At 36.6% G+C, this 27507-nt stretch overlaps 1 long non-coding RNA gene across 12 annotated transcripts in view; it reads left to right on the forward strand.

The window, feature by feature from the left end:
- Nucleotides 1–27507, forward strand: part of LOC136842727 (uncharacterized) — a 146763-nt gene that overhangs the window by 109263 nt on the left and 9993 nt on the right. For 2 of the 12 annotated variants that reach the window (XR_010854323.1, XR_010854319.1), the window contains exons 1-5: nt 12456–12610; nt 17500–17663; nt 18031–18757; nt 21947–22343; nt 26536–26639. This is a non-coding gene — a long non-coding RNA (uncharacterized lncRNA). The other 10 variants (XR_010854325.1, XR_010854329.1, XR_010854321.1 and 7 more) reach the window with 9 other exon arrangements.

Consider the following 27507-nt stretch of genomic DNA (forward strand, 5'->3'; position numbering starts at 1 on the left):
ACTCTCTCTCTCTCTCTCTCTCTCTCTCTCTCTCTCTCTCTCTCTCTCTCTCTCTCTCTCTCTCTCTCTCTCTTTCTCTTTTCACAGTTGTTTTCTGATACTCAGTCTAACAAGTTAAAGTTTTCAAGTACTGGTCAACCAGAAACTAAACAAAATTTTGTTTGACTTCACCACAAACAATTTTAGATATCTTGTAGACAGACACAAGCGAATGTAACCTCCATCTAACCTTTCTGGCAAAGATAAAAGAAAAGAAGGGTAAAACTAAAGTTTTATTTCGTCAGACAAAGTGAAAGCTTCGTTCAGAATGCACCGCGTAAATATGCACAGATTTTCCTATTCACAACAGAATTCTTGTTTCCAAGCGCCCGCTTGGATTTATACAAGTTAGTGCTGATTGTAAAGAGAATATTTAAAAGACACACACACACACACACACACACACACACACACACACATATATATATATATATATATATATATATATATATATATATATATATATATATGTATGTGTATGTGTGTGTGTATGTTATGTTGTGTGTTGTGTGTGTGTACACAAACACACACACACACACACACACACACACACACACATATATATATATATATATATATATATATATATATATATATATATATATATATATATATATACATACATATATTATTTATATTATTATTATTATTATTACCCCATTATGCACACTCTTTTGTAGGTTATGGATAGAAGACTTTAGTATTATTGCCAAAGCCCTCATTCTCCAGTCAGGCTTTCTGCATTTACAGCAGCACACTTCATAAGGACGTTTTGTAAAATAGGGCATCAATAACGCAGTCTAAAAGTCTATATCTCAAAAGGCGAGAGAGAGAGAGAGAGAGAGAGAGAGAGAGAGAGAGAGAGAGAGAGAGAGAGCTGAAACCATTTCAAAACTGAATAAACATCATTGGTCCCAAGCACCTTCATCCAAAAAAAATTTCACTGAAACACAGCAGCCCTTATGAGATAATTTCATAAAAAGACAAAGCCAGATGCGAACGTTCCATAAAAGACAATCGGCACAGGGCAGAGGAAAAAGGCCATTTCATTTCCACTTCGCCATTCGTCCCTCCGTCTCAAGAGCGTGACCTTGGCTGCCGAAATGGCTCATTTATCTTCCCCAAAATGTCTCTTTGCGAGAGCCTCTAAGACCTCAGAATGAATTGCCTTCTTTCATTTCCTCCCTTACACACTCGGACTATTCTTGAGGTCCACTCCTCTGCACCTCAGCCTCGAGGTTGCTGGTCCTCCAGGCACCCCCGACCCCCCGGGACGGGCTTCCACTCAGTGGCCTTCTCTCTGAGAGCTAAGGGCACCGACTCAGGCTTTATTAAACGTGGGTGGAAACAGTGACCTCATTTTCCCCACTTGGAACCACTGGAATCTTACCTCATGCTGTCCCGTCCGTCTCCTCGTAATTCTCTAGGCTTTTGCGAAATGAGCAATTATTCATGCGCAAAAGCGCATGGGTTTTATGATGTCAAGCCCTGCAAGATGGATTCCCAGAGAGCGACAATGCACTGATATAATTTTGCATACATACATACATAAATATATATTTACACACACAAACACACACACATATATATACATATATGTATACATGTGAAGGTTGTATGTTTTACCGACCAATTTGTCACCCCTCTCTCTCTCTCTCTCTCTCTCTCTCTCTCTCTCTCTCTCTCTCTCTCTCTCTCTCTCTCTCTCTAAGCTATCCTCGGTATTGTTCATTCCGTGTGTGTGTGTATGGAATGAGCAGCCGAGGGCTAAGGGCAGTAACATTTCTTAATTAGGGTTTATGGTGACGAATGACTTCCAATCTTGTTGCCAAATATAATCCTACTTGTGATGAGGCATTGTGACCCTCAGGATGAAGAGGGGGGGGGATTAGAACCCAGCTGAGGATCCCAGGAGCTTGGCGCTATTATGAGAATAGGTTATGTTTTCTTTCTTTTCTCCGGAAGTATTTTTTGTTTTCTTAATGGCGTTTACGGGGCTTATTTCAAGCTCCTCTGATAATTTGCAGGTTTAAAGATGTAAAAAAAGCAGTAGACCTGTTGAAAATGTTTTTTCCATATTCATGTTACTGTCAAAGTCAAAATGTTCGAAACAAAATCAGTTTCATTCTTCGTTTTCACAAAAAACATTGCAAAAAGTCTGTTTAAAAACAGTATTTAGACAATGACTTTAACAGCATTGCATAGCAATTGATAATATGTTAACCAAATGATTTCATTATCAGAAAAAAGCTTCCGAAGTTTTCTACTTTGAAATCCAGCCCTAATATCGACCTTCATTTTGTATATTTTCGGACACGATGAAAATCTTTCAAGGGAGGTGATATATGCACGAAGCAAAGATAATAACCGTCAGCTGTTGCATAGGACCAGTGAAAGAAAGACACGGCGGCTGGGACTGGCTAAGTCCAAAGGTGGCAATGCATATTACTAAGGAAAACTATGATAATTTTCTGGGTTCCTTAACTCTCCTTTCATCCTAGCTTTCTATGCCAAGTTTTTATTCACGTTCAGAGACCATTCTTATCTTCAGGTCTTTTCTTTTTCTGTTATTCATAACTTTCATTTTATTTTCTTATATTTCCCACTCGTCTCGTTTTTGCTATAGTCTGTTTTATCAACATCTTTTCCTTCTTTACTCTTTCCGCTATTATTCATCCTCTTCCGTCTCTTGCTTTTCATCCTCTTCCCTCTCCTGCAAATAAAGTCATATATTCATTGGCCATTTATTGCCATACGCCGTGACTTTTTATCAAAACATTTTACCTCAAACAAAATCGTATGCTGAACATGATCCTTCCTGGAGTCAAAAAAAAAAAAATGGTTAAGAGTAGAAAATGACATTACCCTAAACCTGCAATAAAACCCAAAGTTTTCCTGAAAGCGAACGTAAGCAAGAGCTGTCTAGCCCGGGAGGAACTTAAAACTGAACGAAGTCAAGGAACTAAGGCATCTCCATTTATCTCGAGCGGCGAGGAATCTTCTCGCCAAAGAAGACTTTCCCAAGCACGAGACCTTTATCAGAGGTGTCTGCCAAACTTTGGGAGGAGAAAAATGAACCAGACACGATCGGCTCCTCCGTTTAGTTCTTCCCTCGCTTTTGAAGGCTCGTTTTCTTTTTTTTATTATTTCCTCAGCTTATAGTTTTACGTTACTTATGTATTCAGTTTTTCTTTACGTCTTTCAGATATTTGTTCGTTGGTGCTGTTCATCAAATATAACGTTTTTCTACAATTTCCGTCTTTGAATGGTTATGAGTAATGTATTCGTGTCTTTTTTTTTTTTTGTTCTAATGATTACCAAAACACAGTAATTTTTTTATTCTAGAGGGGAGAAGAAATGAAGACATGTTAAATAAAAGATATGATATGCTTGTATGAGTGTGTGGCATTCATTATATATATATATATATATATATATATATATATATATATATATATATATATATATATATATATATATATGTATATAGATAGATAGATAGAATCTGTAAAGCCACACTGATATTCCACCTTAATGCTACTATCTATCTAGATGTCCTGTAGGCGTTCTGAACTATAAACAAGTAAAAAATGTGCCGAAGTTTCTTCGGCGCAATCGAGTTTTCTGTACAGCGTACAATGCTGTGTTAAACTCAGCTATGGCCCATGAAACTCTTAGCCGCTGCCCATGAAACTTTCAGCCACTGCCCGGTGGTGGCCTGTGTTTTGACACCTATAGCGGTGCCAGACGCACGATCATGGCTAACTTTAACATTAAACAAAATAAAAACTACTGAGGCTAGAGGGCTGCAGTTTGGTATGTTTGATGATTGGAGGGTGGATGATTACCATACCAATTTGCAGCCCTCTAGCCTCAGTAGTTTTTAAGATCTGAGGGCGGACAGAAAAAGTGCGGACGGACAAACCAATAGCCATCTCAATAGTTTTCTTTCACAGAAAACTAAAAACTAGTTCACAGTGTTTAGCTTACTGACCAACGGTCTCTCATTCACTTTGAACAATGTTGCCGAAATGATTACTAACCGTTAGTCGTTATGCTTTTATTACGGTAGTTTTTTATTCTTAACTAAACGCGAGTACAGTAAAGTTAAAGTTAAGTATATCTTAGTACTGATATATGTCCATAAACTGTGCAGTGTGCAACCGCTATTTTAACATTAGGAAGGGAAGCACAACTTTCTCCAATTTCCTAACTGCGTCAGGGGAACAGAAACTAAAGTTCCCTATCCGAAATAAAAGAAACACATCCACCCTGACCTGAGAGGAAGTTGTAGCTCAGGGTATGAAGAGCACGAACTTGAGAGGAAATGAGAATGCGAGAAACTTTTTTTTTTTTGAATGGCAAACATGTACTGGCGGAGGCAATAAAAGATTCAGTACAACCATTTCTGTCCTCCGTTGTGCTTTGCAAGAAAATGTGAAAGTACTTAAGCCAGAGGGTATGCAAGCATTCGTACTAGTTGATTTAACACACACACACACAGAGAGAGAGAGAGAGAGAGAGAGAGAGAGAGAGAGAGAGAGAGAGAGAGAGAGAGAGAGAGAGAGGGCAAAAGCAGGTAAAACTTCACTAATAATTACTGCTCCATATAAGGTTTAAGACACTTCGTCTGCCGCATATTCAGAAGCCTAAATTTAATAAACCATAAACAGAAAGACAGAAAAGAAAATATGAAAAAAAAGGCAAAGACTGAGCAGAAGCGGAGGACCAACGTAACATGAGATTCCGCTCGGCGTCTCCATTTCTCTCGTCCTTCAAATTTTATTTCTGACTCTGGAAAAGGAAGCTAAGTCCTTCCTTTTGGTGGGAATTTGCCAAGTGGGCCTGGTCTTTATCATTTGTTTCTCCGACCTCGTAGCGGCGTGTGTGTATACAATATATATATATATATATATATATATATATATATATATATATATATATATATCTAATGTGTGCGTACGCGTGCGTGCATGCAGAACTATTCAAGACTGTCAGAAAGTTGTGTCAGCACTCAACAGTGGAGGTATCTCCAAACTTAATACGACAAACATCAAACATTAGAAAAGTTATTACAGTAACCATCTCCCATCGTACTTAGCAACGGCATCGTATCTCCGTCTCAATACCATCTTCATAAGAATAATTTGCATAATACTTAGGGCTCCTTAACTTCCTCGGTCACCACTCTTTGTGATATTGTGACCCATTCCCTCCCACACCAGACTGTAAGGATTGTTGCAAGTTGCTAGCCCTATATCTATGTACTCGAAAATGGACAAAGGAACATTTTATGAATTCATTGGTAGTCATGGATCCAAGTACTGAACTTTACGATAGCGGGACTATGGAAAATTTTTGTTAGTGATCACTTTTTGCACACGGAAGTAAGCACAGCAGTTTGAAATGGGATTCACTGTGCAACCTCATCAGGTGCTCTCGCTGGATTTGTAAGACCCATATAGATATATTATTGTTAGGCAACTCGCTTCCATCAATAAAAACGTATGGTAAAGTACGTCAACTAGCTATTCAGAGATGAGTCATCCAAACAAGGCAGTTTGTAGCTAAGTGTGTTTTGTGGGGAAGGGATTGGGGGGTGGAAATTGATGGGGGTATGAGGTGGGTAGGAGGGGATCTGCCAGACACAGTTTCTCCTATAAGAAATCACAAGACCAGACCTGACATAGTAGCAACTTTTTTAAAGTTAAGAACTCTAAGTTTCCTACCCTAGAAATCAGCAACAAACTCACGAAGATTCACATAATAATCTGATGATAAAATGATGTGGTTTTACCCTAAGCCTGCCAGGAGAACTGGCACTCTATGGCGGTTCCAAACTTGGATTAGACGAGAGGGTTCTCTCATCTGTCTTCATTATTAAAATGCAGAGTTGCTGAAACTTGCAACATATCTTAACTTACATCTTGATGCAGATAGATATGGATCATAATGAGACTCAAATCCCTCGGAGTATAAGTAGGATATGCTACCTAAAAGTTTTCTAGTTTGCGTAGACGGGGGGATATAGCCCTTTGTGTATGAATGGCGTTTGTTTGTTGATGGAATGAAAATATTTACAATTATGGCATTGTAGTACAACACTTTTGGTGTTTGTGTTTCAAACGTCGAAATAGATGTCTACACAATTCTGGAAAAGCCACTGTATATATCACCATCACATGAAGATTGAAACCTCATAACCAGGTTTAAGATTCAAGAAAAACCCTGGTCATCAAATTTACCAACATCAAGTTTTCTATCTCTCTCTCTCTCTCTCTCTCTCTCTCTCTGTTCTTATATATATATATATATATATATATATATATATATATATATATATATATATATATATATATATATATATATATATATATATATATATATATATAGGATCTCCCTATTCTTAAATATATAGGATCTCTCTTTTCTTGTATTATAGGATTCTCTCTCTCTCTCTCTCTCTCTCTCTCTCTCTCTCTCTCTCTCTCTCTCTCTCTCTCTCTCTCTCATAGCTTCCGTCATACAGCAGATAATCCTCTCTCTCTCTCTCTCTCTCTCTCTCTCTCTCTCTCTCTCTCTCTCTCTCTCTCTCTCTCTCTCTCTCTCTCAAATCCTTTAAGAACGCTCCTCGAGCATGATAATCGCCAACAACAAAGAGAATAATCGGCAGCTTTTGCCGTATGGAAGACAGAAGGAAGGCGCTGTCGGGGTGCAGAAGGCCACAGGCACCAATGCATAATAATGAAGAAAACAATAAAAGAGGCTTTGGGGATTTTCAGACTCCTCCTCTTCCCTTACCTCCACGCAACCCTACGTTTTTATTTTCTTCCTCTCCTTTATTACCTCCGCCATCGTCGTTAGAGGGCATGGAATGAATTCATATCTGATTGTTTGTTTGTTTGTTTTTTATTGCATATTAGTCCAGCTGTTTGCGCGCGAGACACATATGAAGTTATTAAAAGATGTTTACGTAGTTTTGTTGAAGGGTGGGCTATGGGGTAAGCGAATGCTCTATAATGCTGAACTCCTGGAATTATCAGAGATAATAAAAAAAAGTAATGGAAATTAGAAATTACAACGATCATTGCGTTGAACATTCACTCTTAATGTAAATGACCTATTTTGCATCTGTTGTTTCTTTGAGTCTCTGTCTTGACATTCATATATGCAAGGATACTGCCCACGAAATAAATCCTTAGATATACATTTAGCTTATGCTACGTGCTGGGATTCCGAGCGTGTAGTAACTAATTGATATTTACAGCCAAAGACGGGGACACCATCTGGAACAATATCCCATTTTAGCCGAGTGGGATTTTTCCCTGTCTGGGTCCGAGCGAAGTAATAGTAGAGACATCTGGAGGCGAAAGTTACAAATGAAGGGAATATCTGCAAGATGGACGAGGGAGTCACATCGCTCTTAATCCACGAAAATAGCCGCATCTGTTGTATTACCTGGAACAGCCGCGAAACACAAGGAATAAAAAAAAAAAAGGAATGAAAAAATCTGTTAAATAAATTATCAGTAAAGTTCTCTCTCTCACACACAGACACACACACATACATACATACACAAACACACACACATACATACATACATACATACACAAACACACACACACACACACACACACAAACTAGATGACTAGAAGACATGCCGTATTTCATATTGTAAAAGAATGGAAAGAAATTGCTCATAATGAAAATAACCTTGCACCCAGCAGTTTTGTTTTTAAAATTTTGGGCGAGTTCTTTTCATCCTTTTACAGTATGAAATATATGAAATACTCTGTCCGTCCTCTAGTGTGATGAATGAGATGAAATTTATCTCTGGTAAAAAAAACCAAAGAGAAAAAAAATCCCGAAACCTTTTAAGAAGCTACGAACAAGTGCCAGCTGTCTCCTCAAGACTTAGTCTGGGACGATAATATTTCATCTGCTTTGTAACGCATGTAAATTAAATTGGCGCGACTTCATGAACCAGGTTATTAGATTTCACAATCTGTTAATAAGCGGGCGATGTTTATTTTAAAGTGTTTATGTAAATAAACGAAAAGTCTTTAGCAGTTCGTGTCCGTTTAGCTATCGTTAAGGACTTCACTAAATTTGTAATGTCTTTGACCTAAGTTTCTTTCTTACGTAGCTAGACCTAATGGGACGTGCAGCTCGATGCTCCTATTTTATAGTTGATACTCTCATCCATTTTAATCACAAATAAAATAAGGAAAAATTGCAACAGAAAACAAAATTCGCTCTAGGACATGAAGGAATCGTTAGACGGGCCTCAAGGAGAATGAAAAATAGGTAAGGGAAAACAGAAAAACAGACGCACGCAGCTGCAGATAGCGAAGTCCTCTTCACTTTTCTTTCACATATCTTGAAATAGATCAAGATAAACTCGATTGGTAAGAGATGAATTGATGATGATAATCACAGTCCGCAGAATTTACAGCTTTTTCTCAAAACAGTGAAAAAGGGCATTCAATAGAGAGCATGCCTCCGAAAAGACCACTATAGCGATGAACACCGTGAAATTATCATAGTTACCTAGATATTTGGGGTCATTTTCTTTTTCTTGTAGAAAGCCCCCGTTTTCTTTGAAACCATCAGTAGCGATGATAATTGAAGTGATGCACGGGATTATTTTATAGGTTTCCAAATTTATTCATCAACAACTACAAAAAGTCAATCGTCAAGGGATATTGCCCCACAAATGAATTTATACATATTCATCCAAATCCATAAATCCTGGTAAAGCATCAAGAATGACGGACGAACAGTCAGTTAAATAGACAGACTAGGCGGGAAAATTGGTGTTCCTAGATTACCAAATAGTGAGAAGCAATTATCTCATCATTATTATCAACACTAAATTATTTAAAACATGCAGATATTCGTATAGAACAAGCCTAAAACCGCCATAACTTGCAAAGCAAGCTTCCATTGAATAGAATGTTCATGTTTGAAAAGTATAAACATACAGAAGGGCATGACAAATAAGGACTCAGCAACAAACCGATCAGTATAAACACATTTAAATAACGGTCGAAATCAATAGCCATTTAGCTGCTTCAGTTTCCAATCAAGCGTTAATAATCAAAGCGGAGTTTGTAAGACTCAAAAACTAGGATAAAGGATGCTGGGTCCAAAAAGCGAGAGATTTCGTGGTCAAGGACTGGATTTGCGGCAAATGACTGTATACAAAAATTACACTTTTGTTATCTTCTTTGTGTGTTCCCGATATGTTGTCGATATGCCCAGCGTAGGTAGAAAACGCGACCTTCTCTGCGCATTAACGTGTACCTCGTTTACACATCTCAGCATGGGGTTAGTTGTTAGATCTGCCTAGAATTTCAAAGCAAATTTGTTTTCATATTTTTTGAAAGAGATTTTCTTGATTGTGATCAACAGTGACTAACAGCAGTGCAGTGTTTGACTGTTAATAACTTACTGAAAAAAGGGGAATATTGCTCTTCAGTTTTTTATTTACCTCGAATACTAGTGGCATTTCTATTCTTCAAAAGACAACATGATGCCATCACCCTTCGTAGTAAGTTAGGTATTATGAGTCCATACAGTCAGTAAAGCTTCAGCATTGTATGTAAGATAATTATGATGATAATTTTAATCTATGTATAAAATACAGAAGAATAAAAATAAAAGAAATTTCGTCCACGCGCATATTTTCGACAGCATTGGACGAAAACTCACATTTTTTTTTCAATTATAATTTTATTAATATTACTAGTATAAACTGCTGATACATATTGGTGGATTTCTGATTATTAAGAATTTTTATGGAATACTTTGTTTATTACAACAGTTTTTAATAAAAAAAAACGGTCATACGCAAAATAGTCTTACCCTCCAACTCTGAAAAAAATCGCTTTTAATTCTCTCTATTATGCATTGTTCATTTGACTTAGAATTTACGAAATAGAGTTTTAAAGGTTTTTAAACATAAGTGAAATAGCATACGGTAATACTAACCCTTGCACCAAATCCTGATGAATTTAGCTAATTTCTGCAGCTCATTGTAATACTGTTTCATGTCATTGTAGTACTGTTTATTACAAGAAGCACTACATCAGTTGCGTTAAAAGGATGATCTGTCATGAGTTATAAAATTGGCAATGCTTTTCCAATTTTGTTCTCTGTAGTAACGTATGTGTTCGCTAGTGATTATGAGGTTGTAGTCAAATACCGCTGTTTTAAGCATAAAAATTACAGTACTAATACACAGATATACATACATTTGTATAATATATATACATATATATATATATATATATATATGTGTGTGTGTGTGTGTGTGTGTGTGTGTGTGTGTATAATGAACACCTTTCCCATAAAGAGGGGGTGGGGAGAACTTCAGAAGAAAAACTATATAACTACTACATTTATACATTTATTCTGTAACTACTAAACCAAGGAAGTGCCACCTGCGCAGAAAACTTCACACACACACACACACACATCTGATAAAGGTACCGACGCATTTTGATACAGTGTTGTGGAAGGGTTGATTACGTTTTAGGATGGGTCCTTTTGGGGGTCTAGAATTTGTTTGGTTGTTATCTATTGACACTGGGAAAGCAATTTGCTTTTATCCTTAGTGTTGTCGAAGAGTCTGATCAAAGGCATTTTAATTCAAGAGATCATATTACTAATATATATGTGTGTATATGTATATATATATATATATATATATATATATATATATATATATATATATATATATATATATACTGTATATATATATATATATGTGTGTGTGTGTGTGATCCCTTGAAACTTTGAATTAAAATGCCTTTGATCACATTCTTCACCACTAAAGATAAAGCAAATTGCTTTGCCAGTTTCAGTAGATAATAACCAAATAGATTCTACACTAAAGAAGCTGACACAGATGGATAACAGAGAGAGAGAGAGAGAGAGAGAGAGAGAGAGAGATGGACGGAACTGCATCCCCCTACAATGGCAGTAGAAGCTTATAGAGAGGCGGATCTCCATTGTTTATCAAACAATAGTTTGAATGGAGGGTCGTTTTTCATCCTTTCCTACCTCAAGGCATTCTGTCGACTGGGTTCGTTTGCTGCTGCTGTTGTGAATGTAGACACTTTCACAAAGGTACAGTACTTTTTGACAGTATAGAACTTTTACATTTTTTTTTATTCCTTTTACGTCATATTTCGTTTGCATCTAATCTACTATTCTCTCTCTCTCTCTCTCTCTCTCTCTCTCTCTCTCTCTCTCTCTCTCTCTTCTTCTTCTTCTTCTTCTTCTTCTTTTAACATGCTCTCTCTCTCTCTCTCTCTCTCTCTCTCTCTCTCTCTCTCTCTCTCTCTCTCTCTCTCTCTATATATATATATATATATATATATATATATATATATGTGTGTGTGTGTGTGTGTGTGTGTGTGTGTGTGTGTGTGTGTTACTCACACCAATGTAAGAGCACTCCTATTAAGTGACAGTAAAATCATATCTTTTATTTCTGGCTAAAGTATTCGGAAGGGAGGATGTGTTACTTGCCTTGGACAAACTAACTTTTAAACGAAAAAAAAAAAAGAGTGGAAATAGAAGCAGGAGGAGAATCCCAAGGCTTATAATCCCAAGGATTGAATGTGGGTATTACAAGGTTCCCGAGGATGAGGAATTTGTACCCTAAACTTACCTTTAGTGGAGGGCGTTTTTTTATGCTCCTCCAATCATTCGATGCTGTTTAAGTCCAAATTCACTCTAAGAATGGCAATTGTGCGAAGAGTTTCACGGAGAAGGTTACTATCCCATAAACGGACTTTTTAGGCCCAGCCGGGGAGTCAAAATTCGAAATTCAGTTCTCTACATTAACCCAGGACACCTGGGAAGTTCTCAATAAAACGGAATAGTCAGAATTACCTTAATTGTTTAAGAGGTAAATTAGAGTAAATAAATGATGTTCGTAAAAACTATGCAAACAAATTAGAATACAAAACCCAATGCAAGGTTCGATAAAGTCAGCTAAAGTTAATGCTGCTGTTGCAGATTTTTTGTATCAAATCACAGTATATTAAGTTTTGCTCATTCTTTTTTAATGATCGATAGATATTTATATTACCATGGATACGCGCGTATAATTAGCATTTTAAGACGAATTTTCCATCCAATTGAAAGGGGAACAGGGCAACCAATGCATGAACCGTATTAGGTACGTACAGCTGGCATAAATGTCCTTATTTTAGGGCTGTAAATATGTAAACCCTTTATAGAGAAATGTAGATATCCTGTTGTTTTACAGGGAGGAATGCATGGATCAGCTAAGTAAATATGTTAAACGAGACTATAAAAATTACACGGTAAAAGAAAAAATGAAATACAGAACGTTACTTGTATGTTCTAACCATGCTATTAATGAGTCTCGTATCTCGGTTTAAAAAGTAAACTCGGTCAGCTGTTTACATCAATACAAGCGACGGTTCGTACAGCCAGGATTTAAAACGCTGTCGCCGAACTCTACTTACTGTATCACCAGTGAATTTACCAAAACACGGTGACCTTTAGCGTAATTGTATTTTATGTGTGCAAAGTACGTTGAGGATTTTGTACAAGGTATCCTTTGCAATAACATTCAAATCGGCCCAGGGTAGATAGCCTAGGTGTATGCCTTTAGGCCTAGGAAAATAGGATACGGTTGTTGGGGTAGGATAGGCTTAGCTTGGACGGTTGCAAAATTTATTCAGGATTAATAATTATCTTTTGGGGTAATTATACGAGAGACTAACCAAGCTGTAGAACTATAGGCCTAGAACAGCTCCGCTTGGGGTATTACCTTGGAAATTGACTTTTCCTACAGTATTTTGGTTGCTTATCAAGAATTTACCATTATTTTTTCTTGGTCGACTGTAATTAACCTGTAATTAACCTCAGAAATGGTATGTTAGTGTATGGTGGCCATCCTGGAATGCTGTCGTGCATGCGCAGTGTTATAGGGCATCTTTTGGTAAGAAGTGGAGTTTCCTTCACTGGGGGAGTCTGGGGTTGGACCTCTCCGTCTAAGTAACACAGCTTGCTAGGTTAGGTTAGGTTGAGCGAATGTAATTAACCCCTGAAGTCCATCCAACAAGGGGTTTCCATACGCGATCTTCACAAGACAGAGCACGGGTACGTCTGTTTGGAACGGTTCATATCCCGTTTGGCAAGTGCAATAACTTATTAACATTGGGTAACCCCCCCCCTGGGCCAGTACTAAACACGGCAAAGGGACATTCCATTTGGCCGACAACAAACAAATGCACTGCCAGTATCAGAAGCCCTAAAAGTGTAGAAAAAACCAGTTTCCAAGGTAAAAACAGGCACGGAGCTAATACTTAGAATTACCGGTTTCCTTAGCTAATCCGTTCTTGAACTAATGGACCCCTAATGACTTGCGCATGCACAGAACCATTCCATAACAACAACATGGTGGTATGGTCCTCTCCCAGTGATTTCCCCCCACCCAAGCCCTGCATTCCCAAAGGGTCCCCAACCATGTTGGATAGATATGAGGTTAATAATAATTTACCAACAATAAACAACACCATCTCCATCATCAGCAACACTAAAAGCATGGGAAAATTCAATTTCCAAGGTAATAGGCTGTGTGGAGCTGTGCTGTAGTTTTACGAACTAGGCTTTCATGTGTGGTTTTTTACCCCTAGCGTAACATATAAGCCACTAATCTGATTTAGGATGCTTAGTACTATCAAACTGTTGAGTCCTTACAACCCAATCAAGGGTACTGGATTCTACTTTGCCAGTCTCCCTCCCAGCCTAACCTGACTTCAGGTGGCACATAGCCTAGCAGAGTGGAAGTTAAGTCCATTGCCTCCAATGTGTAGTGCTACTTGAGGGGGGGTTGGTCCAGGGGAGGCGAAGCCACACCGGGAGGTAAGGTCTGGTTAGGTCAGGACCTGGCATTCTAGGAAAGATTAGGGTAAAACTTTACTTTTGTTGCACAGCCTGATTCCCGCCAGTTGTCAACCAGGACAGGTTCCTCATACATAACTAGACATAACCTTTCCTATAATGCCAGGTCCTGACTTAACCAGATCTTACCTACCTATCCTAACTTAGGGCAACGTGCCCTGTCCTGGCTTTTGGGGGGCGCCTTTAATTTTCTTGGCCTCCTTACAGGTCTTTGTCTTGCTACTTGTGTATCTACTGCTTTACTGTTTGATATCCTTTCAGACCACATATCCAAACTGTCTCAGTATTTAAGATCTGTTGTACCATAGTATCATATTCCAGTTAGTCTACTTGAAGAACAGTGGCTGGCCCACTGCCTCTGATAACTCATAAGTTAATGAACTAGTTTGCTGTTACTTTTTGGTTGTGACATTAAAGGTATTGGATTTTACTTTTGCATGCAAAGGTTTTTTTGTTCAAGAATGATTCTTCAAGGAGCTCCTAGAGTTTTTCCTCAAAGGTATTGTTATGATCAAATGGGGTCTGAAATCTTTCAGAGCCCTTCTACATTACCCAGTTACTTACTATCTTGCTATACTCTATTGTCAACTTTCCAGGGTGTTGGTAGTCATCTGTTAGCATTATTTAATCCTGTCTAGACTTGAAACTGTGGTACAGTATTGTCTTGTATTAACATAGGTCTTTAGATCTATGGAAGCCTGTCTTCATATTATGCCTGGATATGGATGCTTAGTGGCTTGGGCCTGGGCTATATTTATTATAATTGGGTGATAACCTAACAGCTGTAGTTATGGTTAACCTAGGCTTGTATTGAAATAATTACTATGGCTTGGGACTGTGCAAAGTAGCGCAGATGTTTACTTCCAACTTAGATCAAAACAGTTAGTTTTAAAATGAACCTGCAGTAGGACTGAGCGACTTTAGGCTCACACGTTTGCTGTTGGTAGTAGCCTAATGGTTTTTGTGACTGAAATTATTTCAGTTATATTAAGAGTATTTTTGGGAATGTTTGTACTGTACTTGCTTATTGATTAGAAAGTAAGGCACTTAACCAAAAACATCTTGATATAACCCTACTTAGGCCTTAGGCCTACATGTACTTGCACTGTCAGTCATTGATGTGTGTACTGTCAGGTTTGATAAACACAGGAATCTTAGCAGTTGGCTTTTCCCATACAGTTATAAGTGACGAGGACTGTTAACTGTAATAGGTAAACACAGAAAACAGATGTTGACATTATTGAAAATAAACTGAACTACGCTGTAGTATTTAGTTCATAATTTAGTTACTTCAACATTTTTGTTATTCAATAATGAATGTAAGATTGTTCTAGCCTTTGTTCATTGTTGTTAAACTTACGCTATTTGTACTGTCATTCATTCTGTACTATACTGTACTTGGAAATTTGGCTGTAAGCATAGTCTGTATATAACATTGATTTAAAATTGGCCTGTATTTAGTGAGATAATGTAGCTGATAGGACATTAAGTGACTTACCAGTGAAAGGAATTTGATATTGTAGTTCCCCACAAAGATCCAGTTTCTTTTTGAAGGAAGGTAGGCTAATCAGATTTGAAGAAGCAGCCATGAAAATACATTTTGTGATATCCTCACTTCAGGATTTGTCCTTATGCTAGGTTTTATGTATTTGAAAAGGTAAACAATTGTAATGATTATTTTCACAACCATTGTGGCCTTGCTAAAGGAATTCTGAATGAATTAATTGTGTTCTTTGACCACTACTATTGAAATTCCTGCCTCTCCTCTAACCAAAGTTTTTGCTAGCATTCTTGACCACATCTGAGAGGGAATCATCATTCTTGTCAGTGTTTTAGTCTAGACTTTACATTTGCAGGGCATTTACATGAAATGTGTTTAGTCAACACTCTTCTGCCTAAAAAACTTTTGGTACTACTTTGGCTCGTTATCTAAACATCACCTACTCCAAGGCGCTAGTACTAAACATGGCGGAAGCTCCTTGGGATGCCATGTGTAGTACTAGATATTGTTTATTAATATAATTTGTTGACCATACAATATAGAAGGGTGTATATAATACTTTGATCTCCGAGGGCCTAGTACTAAACACAATGTCCCAAGGAGCTCCCACCACATTTAGTACTAGCACCTCAGAGTAGGTGATGCATAAATAACAAGCCAGAGTAGCACCAAACTTTCTCCCTATATCTTGTCTTGAACATTTTCTACCCATATCTTCTATCTTAAGCACTTTCTTCCTGAATTCCCATCTGGTATTAGTTCTTATGGAAATACAAGGATTTGCCTTTTAGATGGGCTTGAAATGGTCATTAAAGCTTGTTAACAGGGTGCTTAATTAGCGATAGGTGAGTAATTGGAGTAAAATCCCCCAATCACCTAACATAAATAAGCACTTTTCCTTTAATTGCGGTCAAGAATAGACTTCTGCTGCAGTGAAGCCTTTTCCAAGTATTGTTGATGTATCAGGATTGTGTTGTGATTGTGAGATGGACATTCAAATCATGTTGATACCGGAGGGAACAGGACTTAGTTTTAGTAGCATTCTTAACCTTTAAACCAAGGTACATTCAGTTTGTTCAGTCGAGCCTCGATAAATAGAAACATCTCTATCTCCTTCATGACAGTCACATGTCTTGGCAGTCAAGACAAGGAAAAAACTTTTAGACACGTCATTTGCGACATCTTTTATGTGGCAGACCATTGTTTGGGAAAATCTGAGTGCCTTGGCGATGTCCTAGGTGCCTTGTCCTTCATTGCTGAGATGCACATCAAACTTGACCACAACAGTTGATGTCTTATGCACCCTCTGAGGACACACCCACTGCACTACATTTGAGACATGTTCAAGACATTCACATCACACATACTGTTCTCTTCTCCATGCTGTTGTTTGGAGTTAAGTTGAAGAGTCACTACACACTTAAATATCCTATGTATGCTTATCATGATATCATGATACCAAAGAAATAGAATCTGGAAAGGCAGACTATGCCCTCTCAGACTGCTGGTTTTATACTGATGCCTTGCTTGGGATTGTAATTGTGGTATGCACAAAGCATGTAAATGGTGTTGTGAGAAAGGATTCAGGGTCTCTCGTAGCAGAAGAACACTGCTACCTTGGCCATCCAATGAGCATATGGTTTTAAAAACTGGGATCATTGAAATTGTTATAAGAAATTTATAATCGTATAACATTGAAAATTTGGTATGTATCAGTATGGAGCAAGTACCTTGTAAATAAAAAATAAAAAATCAGACATTTGTACGGGAAGGGGCTCTTGTATATTCCTACAATATTTCAGACTAATAATATAGTAAGTGTATAATACCTTCCTGCCACTTCATCAATTATTATATTACAAGTTGTACTGCAATGATAAGAGTTAGTATTTGTTTGTAATACCTGCCGTAGTGCTATATACAGTGTTGGACTCTTTAAATTTAGGTTATTTTAAACTGATAATGATTTCTGTATCTAATGTATGTTCTGTAAATATTTTTTCTTTCAGACTGACCAAAATACAAGAGAAGCTTGCACTGGTAATGAGCTTGCCCATGGTGTTGCTTGTTCAATTAGAAAGGTCACGTACAGTGAGATAACAGCCAACCAGCAGTCCAGAAAAGAAGTTTATTTCTCCATAGGAGGAGCATAAAACATAATACCCTCTTCGAGGTTAGCCTATTGTGATTTTGGTTGCAATGTGGTATATGATTATAGTACTGGAACTAGTACGTTTGCTTATTGAGTTTTGTAATGCAATGTCAGTACAAGACAGGTATGTAGGTTGTTTCTTAGATTAGCCCAGTATTTTGAGTCTCTCTTGCATAAAAGTTTTGAAACCTGGTTAGCTAATAAACTTGATCTTTGCAAGTCAAATTTAGTGGCTATTGTAAGACAAGGTGAATAAAAATTTTAGTTTTATTTCTCAAAGTGTGAAAATATATTTTCATTATGATAAGTATTGTAGATTATTAAATAATGTATAACTCTTAATAGTGCTTTTGTAAGTGGTGATGATCAGAACACTACCTTGTTGCAGGGCTTCTTCATGAACAATGCAAGAAAGAAATCACCTGAACCTGGCTTCATTGAGGATAGACATAAGGGGTTGGATTCAACGAAAGCAAAGAAGAAAATCTGTGAAAACTTAAGCTGGCTATACTGTTCATGTAACACTAAAGTGGTCATGTATTATATGGCACTGTACATTTGATGAGGGGGTGGCCTTAGCCCTCACTAGGAGCTTCCATTCAAACATGATCTAGAGAACACAATTCAAAGTGTGTTGATTGAGGTCAATGTAGTAATGGATCCAAGTAAAAGGATGATAAGTGCAGGTAATAATAGCACTCTTGCTAGAGGAGGATGAGGAAGAGCTTAAGTTTGCAAGAAAAAATGTAAAGTATGGGTGAAGCCATGAGAGAGAGAGAGAGAGAGAGAGAGAGCACTTTCTCAAATGACTCTGTTAAATGAAGTGAAAGAAAGTAGCCCAGACAATTACATGTTATTTGAGAATGACTGAGGATGCCATCAGAAACCTTTTATATCTTGTTTTTCCATTATTAACAAACAAACATAGAGTAATGAGGAAGCCTGTACCTGCAGAGGAAAGATTAATTGTAACTTTTTTTTTGAAGGTTCCTAGTAACAGGCTGACCATTTGAAGACCTCAAGTTTTTGACAGGTATATCAGCTCAAGCTTCAAGACACATCATACTAGAGCCATGGCAAGCAATATATGATGCTTAAGGGATGAATAATTAAAGGTCAGTAAAATATGGTTAATTTTTAGCATTTTATTTAGAAAATTAATGAAAAACATAAGTACAAAGTTGAATGCCTCATTAATACAAACCCTCAGGTTTAGGTATGAAAAACTTTTTCCAATAATACTGTAAATATTGGCAGTGATCAATTTCCTTTTCTTCAGTATATGATAAAGAAGTCACTTGTGCTAAAGATGTTTCATATTTGGAAATGCTGTAGAGTAGTTCAAGTCAGTGGTACTTTACAATAAACTGAGTTGTTGGAATTAAAGGTTTTGTATACCCACTCAACAGGCCTGAGCTCGCCACTGCTTCATGTCATCAGAAAAGAATATCTGTAGGATATTCCTGTTGATTCTTGCTGAGCAAGGTCATCCCAATCCTCATGTCAGTGTTACTTCTGATTCACCCCTAAGACCAAGGGGTTATTTGGAAATGTGTATGTAGCTATCATGCATCTTTTGCATAAATACTATTAAACTCCACCTTCTGTGTGCCAGATCTGCAGCATTATTTTATCATAAAAAATGCTTTGCACATGGCTTTTATGGCCTGGAATGAAGTTAAGAGGTTGACACTATAAAAGTACAGGCAAAAACTGACACAGCACCATGCTCCAAGAATATAGGGACAATGAGGTGGAACTTTGATCTTTGGAGAAAGACATCCTATAGATCATGAGAGGCCCTTGCCACTAATGTCTGTTGTAAGCTTATAGAAGAGGCTGCTTTGGAATACAGTATATGCAACAAGGTAATGATGCTTTAGTGCAGTTTTTCTTGACAACCCCTGTAGTCAGGCTTCACAGTCCAGCACCCCTTGACATCTGGTGGTAAACAGCTGCTTCTGTTTATCTCTTCTTACATGTAAAAGAAAAATTGATAAAATAAATGGATAAATAAATAAATAATAAGTTATTATTATACATGTGGCAAGCTGCTGCTTCTATTCATCTCTTACATGTATAAGAAAAATTAATAAAATAAATAGATAAATAAATAAATAAATAATTTATCAATATGTATCTGGTGGTAAACTGCTGCTTCTATTTATCTCTTCTTGCATGTATAAGAAAAATGATTAAAGTAGGTAAATAAATAATTATTTAATTTTGAGGCTGTTTTCATTTTTCATGTACACTGCATTACCAGCACTTCCTAAAATTGATTTCAGTACCCCTGGGTGTGCTAGCACCCCAGGTTAAGAAACTTGAAAAGAAGACAAAGGGGCCCGTAACAAAGATGAAGCAGAACCACAGTTGAAAGGGATATGGAAGATTGCATGACAGTAGTGGCATTTGTTTATAGTTGTTATATTAACAACTTGGATTTCGTGCTATGCCAAGTCATGCACAGGACTGTTTGGGTTATGTATGACCTGTTTAGGAAAGCTGAAAGTGCATATGCTCCCTTACAGCAGATAGGTGGTGCTATAGGTGTATGATGCAAGCCGGAATGTTTATTCAACCTTTCTTCTCACAAACTTCATAAATAGTGGAACTAATGCAAGCATAGCATAACCAAGTACTGTAGTAGCAGGATTAAAAAAACTTACAAAATGCACTGTAAGTCTAACAATTGCAACTAACATGATGAAAAACATTTCACAGGAAGGGTGGTAGCTTGCTTACAAAAACAAATTTCAAACTTGCACTAAAATATTTAAATACAGCACATTTCAGATATCATAACTTACCATACAAAAGTTGTCTCAGAGTGAATTATAAATCTTAGGGGGAACATTTTGGACTAATAATCTTGCTTTTTATACATATTTAGTAATGAATGTAAACAATTTTGAGATTTCCCAGAAACCCAGACTTACACAGAATACCTTAATATCATTAGTAAAAAGTTCACATATCAGGACTTAAGAGGCAATTATGAACATCTTACAGCACAGCAATACAAACCACAGTGACTTCTAGAGCACAGCAATACAGACCATTGCTTCCCAAAATTATCAATGGTTTTTAAACCCTCAATTGTAAATCCTCAGTCTAACCATTCTGTGTTATCAAATGCACCTTCACATGATACACAAATACGTGGTCATAAATTGACAATTGAAATAGATTACTTATGTTGGTAATGCTGGAGTTACTCATCTTCACATTATCCTGAGATACAATACTTCAGTTATTATACATGTAAATGAAATATAAATAGTTACTTGTATATGGAAAAATTAATCAGATGAGAAGAAAAACAAACTGACATGATTTATCCTGTACACTGACAAACTGTCCGTTCTTAGTATAATATTTTGACTCCTTTCGTCACCACATCTGCAGACAGAATCTCATGAAGGGGAATTGCTCAATCACATGTTCAGAAACTTACCCTAATTTATGAAAGGGACATTCCTACTCAGCTGGTTTTTTTAATTGCTTGTTTGTTACCATTCCAGTTATTTTTACATGATACACATTACACAAACAATTTATCTTGATAGCTTTAATCTTTTTTCCCTGCCATTTTTGTTACCATGGGTCCCATGGTCACTCAAGTCTCTTGACAGTCTTTTGCATACAACCAGCTACCGTCCTTATTTCATTCATTCTGTGCCTTGCCTCTTCTATCATCCTACCATCATAGGTTATACTGTATATACTATACTCCCAAATGTGAAATCAAATGCTTCCTGTCCTGCATCATACAATACTTCACTTTTCTGGTTTCCACTTTCCCTCTTAACCTTATTCATCCCTGCAACATTCAGTATTTCACCTTCTTAGTTCCCACTTATCTTCTTAACCTTATTCATGCTCACATTTACTCGCAACATAGCAAAATGTGTATTTACAGTAACAAAGAATAGCTATCTACTTATGTAGTCTTTTGTAATAAATTCCTCTTTGAGAATTTTTTTTTTTTTTATATCTGGTAAGTTTAAGATTGATTTTTCAGGCAAGTGTGAGACTAGTTACCAAGGGGTTCCTTGATCTGCTGTGAAGAGTCAAAGATCAAAATACTATAACCTGGATGCCTATGCTTGTTATCTTGCTCAGGATATGAGTCCATGGTTCCTTAAACTTTTTCTCTTTGAATGATCCTCTCAAGAATGACATTTTTGCCTATACAAAATATGGAATTTTTATGTATTTTTTTTGTGTACTTCCAGTACTTGCATATGTGCTGTCTAACTTTTTGCTTTATTGAAGTAATCCATACTTCATATTTTCCACAGGCATGGACATTGTCTATATTGTTCCAAAATTCTCAAATAAAACCTTAAGGTTCCATGAACTTCTTTCAATGCTGCAGTAATCTTATTCCTGCCAACTGAGAAAATACAAGATTCCAATTGGCTGTGTATACTCATGCAATTTGTATACAAGGGAAGAGTCGGCACAGTTCTTTTCCCCCACACACAGCTGACAAGCACAAGACATGCCAAGAAGTACAATATGCTGAAAGTACAAGAAGATGCACTTATCTCATTAGGACTTACGTTATTATCCAACATACTCAAGACTAATTATTTTGCAACAGATGTCTTGAAATTGGTGTGCCAGTCATCCACAACATGGTCAGCTTTAGGTTACAACTTCATCTGCATGAGGGTGCTTGAGCTTATTTCTAAGGTGAGTTTCATGTAATGCAGTTTACATTTGTCAGCCTTGCATCTTTATCCCTTAACATATTCATGTCCCCATTTGATCAAAGATTAAATTTATTAGCACTTAAAAATGCTTTTCTACCCATGTTATATATGTACACATGTTACTGGTAGCAATTATATTTACAGTAATTTGCCATACTGTCAGGTTGACCCTTGTCTGTGCTATTATGGTAATTTCGTTGTTTCTATATTTTGTATCTAGAATGGGTACATATATACTATCTTTAATGTATGGAAAATATATTTGACTAAGTTTCTAACGTCACTTGTAGATTTTTATGTAAACTTCTCTATCCCTTTGTTTAAAAGTGAGTTTTCCTCTTTTTTCTCATAATCATCATCATGATGTCAGAATTTCCTTGTGTGGAGTTAGACAAGGAAACGAGTTTTGTCCACTGTCTTGTCTTGTGCATTTTCAGCTTGAATTTCAATCTAGTCTAGATCTTTATGTGTCTCCTATTTCCATAATTTCTATGGCTTCTAACTGGTCTTTGTCGTATATCTATTGGTTTTTACTCGATGATCCTCATGTCCCTCATCACATGTCCAAACCATTTCAGTCCATTTTCCAGCCAGCAACACTCATTTACAATATGATCATCTTACCACTTGCTGGCTGCTAAGTCTCTTACATCTTTGTTAGTGCAGTGTTTCTTGCAGAGAGTAGTACAGGCTTAACTTTTGCTGTGGTTGCTCTAGGGATGCTTTACTTATAAAGTCAGTATTGTTGCTTTTTATCGTAGTGCCCTCTCAATATCTGTTTCACACTCCAGTGTGTCCCTATGGTAACTAGAATATTCTACCTCTTCTAAGGCCTGCCCTCTCACCACAATATGGCCCTCCACCTCTTTTGCTCCAACATTTGCTCGTTTTGTATACTGTATTTTGGGCATCATAAATCTTTGATTACTTGTATATTTTGCAACTGTGCAGTGTTTGTGAAACCATCTTACATTCACAGTACTGTGTTCACTTGCACACCTTTCCCACAGCATGGACACAGCCACTTTTCTGCCTTTTTAAACATTTTATTTCCTTTCCAGTCACAATAAACTTTTTGTTTTAATTAACTCTTGGCCCCTTCCTTTCCATTCCATTATACAACTCTTATACATAGTTTGGTCTCTTTCTCTTCCTCAGATTTAGTATGTTAACACAGGGTCATTACATTGTATCTAGCGGCTCCCAGGGGACTCTCTTCCTGTATTCCTTTATAACTTCTTCCATTACTGTGAAAAACAGCAAATGGTATTGATGATCTTGTGTTATGCACAGTATTGACATTACCCTACTTGCAAACTTTCAGAGATACGAATCACTAGTTAAAATTATGTTTGGAGGACTTCCCTTTACCACCCGTAAGTTCAAATTTTGCTGTGGGTGCCTATTCTGCCATTAAGAATTTTTGCAAAGAACAGAACATGAGGAAGTAGAAATGCCTGTTCTTTTAACCCCTTCCCTGATTATCCCTAGTATTCTCATGATTTGCTACCATGTGTTCTTCTTACAGTCAAGAGAATATTTGTTCATATTCTTAAAATATTTATTTCTATCTTCTTGTTTTACCTCAGTCTGTCATGAATATCCATTTTCTAAATTTCCCATTTTCTATATTAATATATTTTTTTAAATCATGCAGTATTATAAGGAATTAATTTGGATGTTAGAAAGGTAAAAAGAAGAAAAAATCTGGAGTCAAGCAACATTCAAAATTTAGTATTCTTTTTACCTTTCTAGCATCGAAAGTAATTCCTTATAATACTGCATGATTTTAAAAAATACATAAATATAGAAAATGGGAAATGTAGAAAACATGTAATCATCATAGAGTGAGTTAAATCGGGAAGACGGAATATTTTACGAGTATGAACAAATATTCTCGTGATTGTAAGAATACTGTGCATGGTAGTTAATCACGAGAATATTGGGGGTAATCAGGGAAGGGGTTAAAGGAACAGGTTCTTCTTCTTCATGTTCTTTGCAAAAATTCTTACTAGCAGAACAGGTGCCCAGAGCAAAATTTGAATGCAAACATAAAAAAAAATTTTGCACTACTGTACATATTAAAAACCAACTTACGAACAAATCACGAACGGTTGTTTGGAACGTAACTCGTTCGTAAGTAGAGTAGTGTCTGTATATCTCTTGATCCACAGATATAAAGAATAACCTCTTCCTCTTGACAGTAAGTTTCCTATGGTTGCCTTGTAATGAAGAGTGAACCAATTGTTGATTTTCTGGCATGGAGCCAAACTGTTTCCTCAGTGAAAATAACTTTCTCAGCCTACCATGTGGTGCCTCCTTCAGTATTGCATGGCATTCCAAGGCAGTCTTCTTCCTCTTCATTTCCACACTGTAGGGCATCACCTTTTCTTTGTTTGTGTTCATACTATTTTTCCACTGATGGCCTATCCCCACCTCTTCAGTATTATCTTATGTTCTGGTCTGGTTACCAATGACTGGCTTTTCAGCAGTTTTTGGCAAAATACCTGTTATTTCTCTATGGCTTTCTGTATTGGTTCCTTAGTATTTTTAATTCACTTCATTAGATGGTTTAAAAATAATGCCTTGATCATTCCATTGGTCCTTTCCCTTCAACTTCAATTTCCCCATTTTCATCTGTATATTGTGCTCCCATCAGATCTTTCCTCAGTCACTTTGCTCTCCTGTATATTTTTATCATCTTTTCTTCCACAGCTATTGTTGTCAACCAGAGTGCCATGTGTAGTTGGTAGTAACAATTTTTCATAAAGATAGATGATTAAGGTAATTTTTGGTAAAGACCAAAATATCCAGACACAACCCTCTATTCCATAACAGTCTATGTATAAAATCAGTCTATTTTAGCTTCCCTCTAGGCATCTCAGACATTGTGAATAGCCACTTTAACCCTTGGCTCTTGCAGAATTCCATTGGTACTGCTTCCTGATTCGTCTGTATTTTCAGATCACACACTCAAAATTAACTCCTCCTTTCAGTATCTCTATGGTACTTATGTCACTACATGTAAAATTTTTAGCTCCTCTTTTCTGGACTCTGGTGAATGTACCAAGAAGCTATGTACCTTCTTTGCTAAGTCATTTTACAGTATTCACTCATTCATTCATGTAGCATCTGAAACATCATGTCATTTCATCTTTGACCAGTGTGGATACTCCCTTTTGTCTCATTTTACTGCCATTTCACAAATTGAATAATTATTTAAAAACATTTCCAAACTAACTACAGTATACAAAAGTTGAAAGTTGGCAGTGTTTTCTTAAATCAATTAGTAATGTTATTAAGCAGCCAAAAGGTGTTCTTTGACTGTATTTGGTATTGATTTTTCACATTGTTCACATTGCTTCAAAGAATGTATCCTTGTCTTATAGGTTTTAAAGTCTAGCTTACTCTTCAGTGTAGTGTTGATATTTTAACAAGACAGTTGTCACATTTTTAGATTTATGCAGTTTTCTTAAAGGATTTTTTTCTCAGAGGTGAACAGCTAGGTAGGAAGAGAGAAAATTAGCCGATAAAAAGTAAAAAAAAAAAAAAAGCAATGCAACAGAGGACCACAGGGACACTCAAAACAACCTTTAGTAATATCTCAAGTGAGCTGTGCAAGGTACACTATAGTCAGTATATACCTATGAGATATGAGTGGTACCCCCTTGGGGAATGTAGGTATCATATCCATATTTGGGGGATGTATGTATAGTGACCCTCGTTAAAGGACAAGTAAAGCAGCTTGGAGTGGTTTATTTTACTGTAATTGTTTATTCAGAGGCAGATATCTTGCATGGTTTTTTAAAGATTCATGTAGATTTGCACCTTTGGTGCGCTAACCTTCAAAAGGGAACAAATGGCATTCCTTATACGTATAAGGTGAGGTGTCATTTCTTTATTCATGGATGTTTGAGAGGGTACAAGTTGCAGTGATTGGATCTGCTATATTTAAGATGCTGAATTTGAACCTGGTTTGATTATATAGGTTTATCTAATTGTGTTGAAAGTATATAATAGGACTACTCTAACACACAATGTGCTTTTCAAGCAATAATTGGAGGTCACTGTAAACCCAGTAGTAACCAAGCCCTGTCATTGGTGTAACTGAAAAATAATTCTCTTAACAGTTCACATTTATAAATTTATTAATCTTCTTTTTATATTTCCAGTTTACTTGGTATTTAAAGATGCACAAATCTAACAAGGGGACTACTATTCGTTTTTGGCCAGCTGTACCTTGAATTTTATCTTATCTTAAAAGAGGACAAGTAAGGCAAGTATATTTTCAAGTTGATTAACAATCATCTGTAATTTAGATACTTGTAAATTTAATGCCTTAATGCTCAAATAGATGTAGGTATTGTATTAACCATTTGATTTAAATCTTTAGTCTGAAATTTCAGTTTTTAATTTAAATTCAAATATAATTGAAATTTTAATTTATGGGGGCCTTTTCTTTCTTAATGGAACTTCAGCTGTTTGACATTCCATCACTTACCACCCACTGGTATTCTGACCACCCACTGGTATTCTGTGGGTACAAGCTTTCAGTTATTGTTTGTAAGAGGGTGATGTGTTACTTTCTTTTGGGATTAGATTTATTTCTGTTTCATTTCCTACTTTTGCATAGTTCTAAACTATATTAGGTTAATAAAATATGCATATCAATCTCTATTTGTAAGTCAGAAATATCGTAAAGATTTAGAATAAACTAAACCCTCATGCTGGCGACTACTGTATAAAAATGTGTAATTCTGTTGACTTCCTCCTTAAACTCCTTAAACAAGGAAGCCTAAAACACACACAGTAATCAGTCATATGTAAGACTAGAGCCTCTCAAAAATGAAGAAAACTTCTAGGACAAGAAATCACAAGATGTGAAATGTATGAGTAAGATATATTGCAAATTTCCCAATAACTAACAATGAATTAGAAGGTTATCACATAAGATAAAGCTCATCCTCAAGTAGCATACACCAAGATTTTTGGAAATGGCAAAGCATTACAAAAGACAGTCATTACTCAGACCAAATTGTTTTACATTACACAAGGAAGTCAAGGCTACCAAAGAAAAAGTGCTGAGGCATAAATGATGTAAAGTTGTTTGTGAAATAGCCAAAAGGGAGAAATGCTGTAAAGAT

Source organism: Macrobrachium rosenbergii, chromosome 10 (genome assembly GCF_040412425.1).
Source record: "Macrobrachium rosenbergii isolate ZJJX-2024 chromosome 10, ASM4041242v1, whole genome shotgun sequence".
NCBI lineage: Eukaryota > Metazoa > Arthropoda > Malacostraca > Decapoda > Palaemonidae > Macrobrachium > Macrobrachium rosenbergii.